Source organism: Pongo pygmaeus, chromosome 21 (assembly GCF_028885625.2).
Source record: "Pongo pygmaeus isolate AG05252 chromosome 21, NHGRI_mPonPyg2-v2.0_pri, whole genome shotgun sequence".
Taxonomy (NCBI): Eukaryota; Metazoa; Chordata; class Mammalia; order Primates; family Hominidae; genus Pongo; species Pongo pygmaeus.
The window spans coordinates 39,033,726-39,043,928 of NC_072394.2; the positions used below are offsets into that span (position 1 = coordinate 39,033,726).

Here is a 10,203-nt window from a genome sequence, read left to right on the forward strand (position 1 = left end):
TGGCCCTGGAGCTCAGCAGAATAGGCACATGCTGTTACGGCTTTTCAAAGTAAGTTTAATATTCAATTCACATCGGCCGGGCATGGTGGCTCATGCTTGTAATTCCGGCATTTTGGGAGGCTGAGGGGCAGATCACTTTTGAGGTCAGGAGTTTGAGACCAGCCTGGCCAACATGGTGAAACCCCGTCTCTACTAAAAATACAAAAATTGGTGGGGTGGGGTGGTGCACCCCTGTAATCCCAGCTACTCGGGAGGCTGAAGCAGGAGAATCGCTTGAACCCCGGAGGCGGAGGTTGCAGTGAGCCGAGATCATGCCACTGCACTCCAGCCTGGGCAACAGAGCGAGACTCTGTCTCAAAAAAAATAAAAGGAACTGAAACCAAAAGTGTCTTCTGCATCAAGCTTCAAATGAGCCCTGGAGTGAGCAAGCACTCTAGATAATGAAAGTGAACTGCGGGATAATGTGGCTAGGGCCCCTCCTCTGACACTGGGAACATGATCTAAGGACATCCATCTTTTTTATTAGAGTCTCATTCAGGAAACAGCTTTTAAATGCATCTGCTCTAGTCGTGAATACCCGCTGTCTCTTTGGGCTGGCTATGTATAGCCTGACCGCCTCTCTATACCCTTGTTTTTTTTTTTGAGACAGAGTCTTGCTCTGTCGCCTAGGCTTGAGTGCAGCAGTGCAATCTCAGCTCACTGCAACCTCCGTCTCCTGGGTTCAAGCGATTCTCCTGCCTCAGCCTCCTGAGTAGCTGGGATTACAGGCACGCACCACCACCCCTGGCTAATTTTTGTATTTTAAGTAGAGACGGGGTTTCACCATGTTGGTCAGGCTGGTCTCAAACTACTGACCTCATGATCCGCCTGCCTCAGCCTCCCAAAGTGCTGGGATTACAGATGTGAGCCACCGCACTCGGCCTATACCCTTGTTCTTAATAGGGCTAAGATGATGCTTCAAGTTTTTGGGTATCGATTTTGGACTTTGCCTTAATATTTTGTTTTGTTTTGTTTTGTTTAAAAAGGTGGCCGGGTGGCATGGTGTTGCACGCCTGTATTCCCTGCTACTTGGGAGGCTGAGGCAGAAGAATCATTTGAACCAGGGAGGTGGAGGTTGCAGTGAGCCGAGGTGGCGCCGCTGCACTCCAGCCTGGCCGACAGAGTGAGACTCTGTCTCAAAAATAAAATAAAATAAAATAAAGGTAGTGATAGTGATTGGTGGGGAGGGGATATGCCATCCTCTAGACCGGTGGTCAGGGAAGTCCTCTTCTTTCCACTGTTTTTGAATGGTAATTTTTCCATGGCCCCCAGGCTTAGAACCTTTTTTTTTTTTTTTTTTGCCTCAACTCAGCCCTGTGAATGAGCATCTCTGGGGTAAGATTGAGGACTCTGGATTTTAAAAGTACAGTCTAGCTTGAAAGCTGCTACATGGGCTGGGCACAGAGGCTCATACCTGTAATCCCAGCACTTTGGGAGGCCAAAGCGGGTAGATCATGAGGTCAGGAGTTCGAGACCAGCCTGGCCAAGATGGTGAAACCCCCATCTCTACTAAAAATACAAAAATTAGCCTGGCGTGGTGGCGGGCACCTGTAATCCCAGCTACTCGGGAGGCTGAGGCAGGAGAATCGCTTGAACCTGGGAGGCAGAGGTTGGAGTGAGCCGAGATCACACCACTGTACTCTAGCCTGGGTGACAGAGGAAAACTCCGTCTCAAAAAAAAAAAAAAAGAAAAGCTGCTACATGAAAACTCCCATAGGGCAGAGGCCAGGTCTGCCTTGTGTGGCTGTATCCTTGCTATGTTATGCACTAGAGCTGCAGAGGATAAGGTGTGGCACTCAAGAAGGATGCAGAAATAACCATCACTGCTGTCAGTGTTACTGATTTCAAAGGCATTTCTCTATGACCCAAGCCTGGTTTCAAATTCTTGGTTTGTCACTGATTAGCTGTCGTGACCATAGGCAAGACAGTTCACTATTCCAAACTTCAGTTTTCATCATCAATAAAGTGGGAATAGTAATACCTCTTGGGAGGATGAAATAGGATAATGTATATGTTACCATCTATCCTTGCTCAGCACACAGCTGAGGGAAAAACAACCTGTAAAATAACTTACCCCATACCACACAGCTTTTAAGTGGCAGAACTGGGCCTAATTACCCAGAGAAGTGATTCTCAAGCCTAAATATCCATCAAGATCATCAGAAAAGCTTACAAAGATGCATATTCCCAGACCTCACGCCCAGAGAGTCTGGGCAGGAATCTGCATTCTTCACTGATGCCACAGGAGATTCTGATGATCTTGCTCCAGAGACCTTCACCATTCATTATCAGGACACTGACCTATCCCCAGGAAACTACTGGGCTGGGAAAGTAGCAACTCTTTGTCTTTGTCTTTCAAAGTTACCAGATGAGAGGAAGAAGGGTCTCTGAACCATCTGACGTCTTTGCTCCCAGGAGGCTATGGTAACTTGAAGGTCAATTGTAGCCCTACCATTTTAATTACCAAAGTAATCCACACACAATGTAGAGAAATTGCAAGTAAAGGTATAAAAAGAGAAGAGTTTAGTATAATGGTTAATGGTTAAAAGCCCAGCCAGGTTTTGGATGAAAACGAATGTAGCCAGACGCAGTGGCTCATACCTTGGAAGGCTGAGGCGGGTGGATCACCCAAGGTCAGGAGCTTGAGACCAGCCTGGCAAACGTGGCAAAACCATGTCTCTACTAAAAATACGAAAATTAGCTGAGCACGGTAGCAGGTGCCTGTAGTTCCAGCTACTCGGGAGGCTGAGGCAGGAGAATCGCTTGAACCCAGGAGGTGGAGGTTGCAGTGAGTTGAGATTGTCCCACTGCACTCCAGCCTGGGTGACAGAGTGAGACTCTGTCTCAAAAACAAAACAAAACAAATGAATGTAAAACATTTAGTAAAGTGACTGGTAGCTAGTGAGGGTTCATTAAGTGCTAGTATGACATTTATTGTAGGCCAAAAAGAAAAAAAAGACCAGGATGCAATCTCAGACCTCCATTCCAACAACAGGTGCTCTTTCCATGGATGGTGGTTGCCCCCAGGATTTCTGATACCTGTGATCCATCAGTGCCTGTGAGGGGCCGGTCTTACCCCTCAGAACATACCTTCCTCTCCAAACCCCACTCCAAGCAGCTGGCAGTGCTATCGAGGCATTCAGCTGGGAAATAGCCCTAAGGCTGAGCTCATGTGTTCAACTAGTACTAAAAAGCTACAAACTCACAAAGACAAAATTTGTCCTACTTCCAAATCTGTCTCTCCCACTTCCAAATCTGACCCTTCATCAAGTTGTTTTCCATCTCAGACCACCCAAGATGTTTATTTTAACCAGATGGATTCACTGAGATTCAGCCAGATTCCCCGCTTCCTAAGATAAGGAAAGCCTTGGGTGAAAGCAAAAAGGGAACAAGTCTGAGTCCCAAAAATACCTTCTACACAAGGGCTTCCCCTCTGGCTGCCAGCTTAGCTTTGTCTGCTCCTAGAAAGGTAAGAGGAGGAACAGGGATCAGGTTTCAGATGGCTGTTGAACTTCTAACTTCCCTTATGACCTTGGGCTACACTGCAGGATTTGAGGACCCTTCCAACTAGAACTTTCTGTGACCTCTCCCAATCCCATGCAAACATAATGGCTCTTGGAGTTACGGTCAGAGCTTCACAATCTAATACAAACATGACCTAGAGCCAGATGCAGTGGCTCATGCCTGTAATCCCAGCACTTTGCGAGGCTGAGGTGGGCGCATCACTTGAGGTCAGGAGTTCGAGACCAGCCTGGCCAACATGATGAAACCCTGTCTCTACCAAAAATACAAAAATTAGCTGGGCGTAGTGGTGGGCACCTGTAATCCCAGCTACTTGGGAGGCTGAGGAGAATCCCTTGAACCTGGGAGGTGGAGGGTGCAGTGAGCCGAGATCGTACTACTACACTCCAAACTGGGTGACAGAGCGAGACTCTGTCTCAAAAAATAAGAAAGAAAAAACAAATAGGACATAAAAAAAATACTGCCTAATGAGATGCTCAATCATTACTAATCACTAGGGAAGTGCAAATCAAAACCACAGTGAAAATACTACTTTGCACCTAGTAGGATGATTATTAACAGCAGAAAAAGGCTGAGTGCGGTGACTCACGCCTGTAATCCCAGCACTTTGGGAGGCCGACGCAGGCGGATCATGATGTCAGGAGTTCCAGACCAGTCTGGCCAACATGGCGAAACCCTGTCTCTACTAAAAATACAAAAATTAGCTGGGCATGGTGGCAGGTGCCTGTAATCCCAGCTACTTCAGAGGCTGAGGCAGAAGAATCGCTTGAACCCAGGAAGCGGAGGCTGCAGATCGCGCCACTGCACTCCAGCCTGGGCAACAGAGCGAGGCTCCTTCTCAAAAAAAAAAAAAAAAAAAACATGTATCTCCGAACCCTTGTGCACTGCTGGTGGAAATGTAAAATGCTGCAGCTGCTGTGGAAAACAACACTTCCTCAAAAAATTAAAAATAGAATTACAATATGATCTAGCAAGTCTACTTCTGAGAATACGCCCAAAATAACAAAGCAGGGACACAAACAGATATTTGTACACTCCAATCCACAACAGCATTATTCAGAATAGCCAAAGTGTAAGCAACCCAAATGTCTATCAGTAGGTAAGCAACATGTGGTATGTACATACAACAGCTTTAAAAAGGAAGGAAATTCTAACACATGCTACAACATGGGTGAACCTGGAAGACATAAGGCTAACTGAAACAAACCAGTCACAAAAGGACGAATACTGTACTCATACGAGATACCCATTAGAATAGTCAAATTCCTACAGATAAAGTAGAATGGAACTGGTTTCCAGGGACTGGGGAAATGGGAGAATCAGGAGTTATTTTTAATGGGTAGAGAGTTTCAATTTTACAAGGTAACAAAGTTCTGAAAATGGATGGCGGTGATGGCTGCAGAACAAAGTGAATGCACTTAATGCCACTGAACTATACACTTAATAAGTGTTGAAATGATAAACTTTGTTAGATATATTTTACCAAAATTTAAAAAACAATTTTTTTTTTTTTGAGACAGAGTCTCTCACTCTGTCACCCAGGCTAGAGTGCAGTAACTGCTGCCTCTACCTCCTGGGCTTAAGCAAGCCTCCCACCTCTGCCTTCAAATAGCTGGGACTACAGGCATGCACCATCATGCCTGGCTAATTGTTTTTTTTGTTTTGTTTTGTTTTGTTTTTTTTGTGGAGACGGGGTCTCCCTGTGTAGCCCAGGCTAGTCTTGAGCTCCTGGGCTCAAGTGATCCTCCTGTCTTGGCCTCCCAAAGTGCTGGGATTAGAGGCATGAACCACCATGCCAGGCCCTTAAAAATATTTTTAATTTTGTTGGGTGTGGTGGCTCACACCTGTAATCCCAGCACTTTGGAAGGCTGAGGCAGGCAGATTGCCTGAGCTCTGTAGTTCAAAACCACCTTGGGTAACACAGTGAAACCCCATGTCTACTAAAATACAAAAAATTAGCCAGGTGTGGTGGCGCACACCTGTAATCTCATCTACTCCGGAGGCTGAGGCACAAGAATCCCTTGAACCTGGGAGGCAGAGGCTGCAGTGAGCTGAGATGGTGCCGCTGCACTCCAGCCTGGGCGACAGAGAGAGACTCTGTCTCCAAAATAAATAAATAGCCAATATGTTTAATTTAAAAAGGAACAGGCCGGGCATGGTGGCTCATGCCTGTAATCCCAGCACTTTGCAGGACCAAGGTGGGTGGATCACCTGAGGTCAGGGGTTCGAGACCAGCCTGGCCAAACATGGTGAAACCCTGTCTCTACTAAAAATACAAAAAAAATTAGCCGGGCATAGTGGCGGGTGCCTGTAATTCCACCTACTCGGGAGGCTAAGGCAGGAGAATCGCTTGAACCTGGGAGGTGGAGGTTGCAGTGAGCTGAGATCATGTCACTGCACTCCAGCTTGGGCAACAAGAATGAGACTCCGTCTCAAAAAAAAAAAAAAAAAAGAACTTTTGCATCCAGTTTTCTGCATCTTCAGTGCCCTCACCAACTCTCACCTAAATGACTTTAACAGCCTTTTAACTAGTCCCCCATTCTGATCCAGTCCCCCAAATAGCAGCAAGCATGATCCTTCTAAGATGCAAACCTGATGGCTTCCGCTACCCCTGGATAAGAAGCAAACTCTTCAGCATGATTCTCCCCTGTGCTTCCCCTCTGCTGGCTTCATTCCTTACCATTAGCCCACATGGTTTCATTTCCCTAAATGTTCTCTCCCACCTTCACCTCCCTTTTTTCCTTCTAATCTCTTCCTTCAGAGTTTAGCCTTCCCTAATCCCCCCAGATCAGGTTCCCCATTATACATCTTCACCAGGGGGAGACCTGGCAGAGTGAAAACTTACCTTTAGGCCAAGGGCTAGTCATTCTTCCAACATTCTGTGACAGATTCATTAGTTTGTCTTCTGAACTACATGCCAGCAGGGAGTCTGTAAAACAGGTTTTGTAACAATGGTACACTTCCAAATGAGTCAGTTTGGAAGCTCTTGGCCCCCTGAAGTTTCCCTGAAAAATCAGTGATATGAGGCATATTGATTACCAGGAGAAAAGGCATACAATTTGATTTAACGTGTATACACAGGAGTCTTCAGAATGAAGACCCAGCTCCCCAACTCCCCAGTAAGGTATAGAAGCTTCTTTTTTTTTTTTTTTAGATGGAGTTTCGCTCTGGTTGCCCAAGCTGGAGTGCAATGGCACAATCTCGGCTCACTGCAACCTCCGTCTCCCAGGTTCAAGCAATTCTCCTGCCTCAGCCTCCTGAGTAGCTTGGATTACAGGCACATGCCACTACGTTCGGCTAATTTTTTGTAATTTTAGTAGAGATGGGGTTTCTCCATGTTGGTCAGGCTGGTGTGGAACTTCTAACCTCAGGTGATCCACCCACCTTGGCCTCCCAAAATGCTGGGATTACAGGTGTGAGCCACCGCACCCGGCCAGGTACAGAAGCTTCTGTACCATCTTGAGGTTACAGAAAGAATGGGGGCTTGGATCCTGGTAGAACAGGTTATGGGAAGGGGGAGCAAGGAATTTTACTGAGGGACAACAAATGATTATTAGGAAGAATGACTGTATCAGAAACAGAAATTAACCTGTAAATAGTTATCTTTGGAATTTAAATTATTCTTGGAGACAGTCACTACCTTGAAAAAGGGTCTGTTCAGGTGTGGTTACACTGTCTTCTCTTCTGCAATAGAAAGCAAGATAGCCGGGCGTGGTGGCTCACGCCTGTAATCCCAGCACTTTAGGAGGCCGAGGCGGGAGGATCACGAGGTCAGGAGATCAAGACCGTCCTGACTAACACGGTTAAACCCTGTCTCTACTAAAAATACAAAAAAATAGCCAGGCGTGGTGGCGGGTGCCTGTAGTCCCAGCTACTTGGGAGGCTGAGGCAGGAGAATGGCGTGAACCCGGGAGGCGGAGCTTGCAGTCAGCCGAGATCGCGCCACTGCACTCCAGCCTGGGCGACAGAGCAAGACTCCATCTCAAAAAAAAAAAGAAAGTGAGATAACAGGGAGAGGAACAAGAACTCTTCTCCTTGGTGGGTCAGTCATATCTTTATGTAGATACGGGAAAAGTATCTTCCAGCACCTTGATTAGGTTTTCAAGTTCAGATATTCATTATGCTAGGCACAGTGGGTCATGCCTGTAATCCCAACACATTGGGAGACAGAGGTGGGAGGACTGCTTGAGCCCAGGAGTTCAAGACCAGCCTAGGCAACATAGTGAGACCCTGTCTCTACAGAAAATTAAAAAACAAAAAAAATAAACATGTCAGGGCGTGGTGGCTCATGCCTGTAATCCCAGCCCTTTGGGAGGCCGAGGCAGGCAGATCACTTGAGCTCAGGAATTTGAGACCAGCCTGGACAAGATGGCAAAATCCCATCTCTACTGAAAAATACAAAAATTAGCCAGGTGTGGTGGTGCACATTTGTATTCCCAGCTTCTGGGGAGACTGAGTCAATAGAACTGGTTGAACCTGGGAGGCGGAGGTTGCAGTGAGCTGAGATCATGCCACTGCACTCCAGCTTGGGCAACAGAGTGAGACTCTGTCTCAAAAACAAAAAAACAAAAAAAACTTAGCCAGGTGTGGTGGCATGTGCCTGTGCCTGCAGCTCCAGCTACTTGGGAAGTTGAGGTGGGAAGATCGCTTGAGCCCAGGAGATCAAAGCTGCAGTGAGCCCTGATCATGCCACCGCATTTGAGCACGGGCAACAGAGTGAGACTCTGTCTCAAAAACTAAACTACAATAGTCATTATACTAGGGAGCCATATTTCAGGGTAAAATATTTTGATTTCCTTCAACTGGCTAAGCTTTACCATTTCATATGGGAGGGAAACTGGATCAGAAAAAGGCAGGGCTGAAAAGAACAAGACCCATGGGGAAACTTAGGACAAAAGGTGTGCACCCATACAACGTATACGGCCCTTCCATCAGTTCCAGACAGTAATGTGATCACAGTATGTTTTACCTTGGGGGTCCAGCCCCACTTAATCTACTGAAACAATGTCAGGGTGGGCTTGGGGTGGAAAACAGCAGCTATGGTATTCTGGAAAAGCTCTCTAGGAGGTTCTTTTTTTGTTGTTTTTTGTTTTGTTTTTGAGACCAAGTCTTGCTCTGTTGCCCAGGCTGGAGTGCAACGGCGCGATCTTGGCTCACTGCAACCTCCACCTCCCAGGTTCAAACAATTCTCATGCCTCAAGCCTCCGAGAAGCTGGGATTACAGGTCCCCACCACCACGCCCAGCTAATTTTTTTTGCATTTTTAGTAGAGACGGGGTTTCAACCATGTTGGCCAGGCTGGTCTCGAACTCCTGACCTCAAGTGATCCACCCACCTCGGCCTTCCAAAGTGCTCGGATTATGGGAGTGAGCCACTGCACCTGGCCTCCCTAGGGAGGTTCTATTACTCCTGAAAAGTGAAGAATTACAGATGAATGTTGATAGGTATGCAAAAGATGCTCTGACCTCTTTAAAAAAAAAAAAGATACTCTTTCAGCTTTAAAGTCTAATGGTTAAGAGCACAGATTTTGGAGTCAGACACACCCAGGTACCTGATACATTACTTGTCTCTATAAAGCCACTGTCCAGAGGCCGGGTGAGGTGGCTCACGCCTGTAATCCTAGCACTTTGGGAGGCCAAGATGGGCGGATTGCCTGAGCTCAGGAGTTCGAGACCAGCCTGGGCAACATGGTGAAACCCCCGTCTCTACTAAAATACAAAAAAAATTAGTGGAGCGTGGTGGCGGGCGCCTGTAATCCCAGCTACGTGGGAGGCTGAGGCACGAGAATCGCTTGAACCCGGGAGGTGGAGGTTGCAGTGAGCGGAGACCGTGCTGTCTTAAAAAAAAAAAAAAATCCACTGTCCAGAAGGGATGTGGCTTGGTCTCTGGACTTACCAGCACAGTACGCCTGGCACCACCTGGAGGGCTTGTTCAAACACCGGAAGGAGCCCCATCCCCAGGGGTTCTGAGTCAGCAGGCGTGGAATGGGGGCCGAGAACCTGCGCCCCTACCCAGTTCCCAGGCGATGCGGCCGCTGCTGATCCGGAAGCTCACTTTGTGAACCACTGACGCGGCACATGGTGAGGACGCTGTATGTGAACACTCAGATATCCTGACACCTAACCCAATCCTTGTATTTGCCGCTCAGGAGTCCCCGGTTGGGTCCACCTTGCTATACGGCCTCAGAATCTCATTTCCTCTTTTGGGGTCTCAGGGCTCTCGTGTGCCAAAAGAGGGTGCTAGGCAAGATGAAATGGTTAGTTACTACAGAAGAGTTAACATCTTCAACAAGGCCCTACAGAACTTGCAGGGTTAGGGGAGAAAATAAGCGGGCTAAATCCTGTGGGGCCGCTTGGGGCTACCCTGGAGCAAGGTCTGGGCTCAGAAGGCGAATAGGTCGCAAGGAAAGGTAGAGCCGCTCCTGCCCCACTCGCTGCTCGAGGGGCAGCTGTGGCCGACTGGGCGACGCTGACATCCAGCCTCGGTTTTCCCCTACCTCCTCGGTCTCCACAGCGCCTCCTGGCGGCCATGTCACCGTTCTACCAAGATTGTCCCTCCCCTCACACCTTACCGCGAGCCCGGCGGAGACTGACGTCATTTCCTCCACGATTAGCGCGCTTGCGCCAAGGCGCCGGTCGCTGTT

General features: G+C 47.7%; 1 long non-coding RNA gene across 1 annotated transcript; it reads right to left on the bottom strand.

Annotated features, from left to right (window-relative positions):
- Nucleotides 1-3,450: 3,450 nt before the first annotated feature.
- Nucleotides 3,451-10,161, bottom strand: LOC129021611 (uncharacterized). The gene is made up of 3 exons (XR_010125163.1): nt 9,456-10,161; nt 6,407-6,490; nt 3,451-3,500 (listed from the first exon to the last, which is right to left on the bottom strand). It is a non-coding gene; the product is annotated as an uncharacterized LOC129021611 (long non-coding RNA).
- Nucleotides 10,162-10,203: the final 42 nt, after the last annotated feature.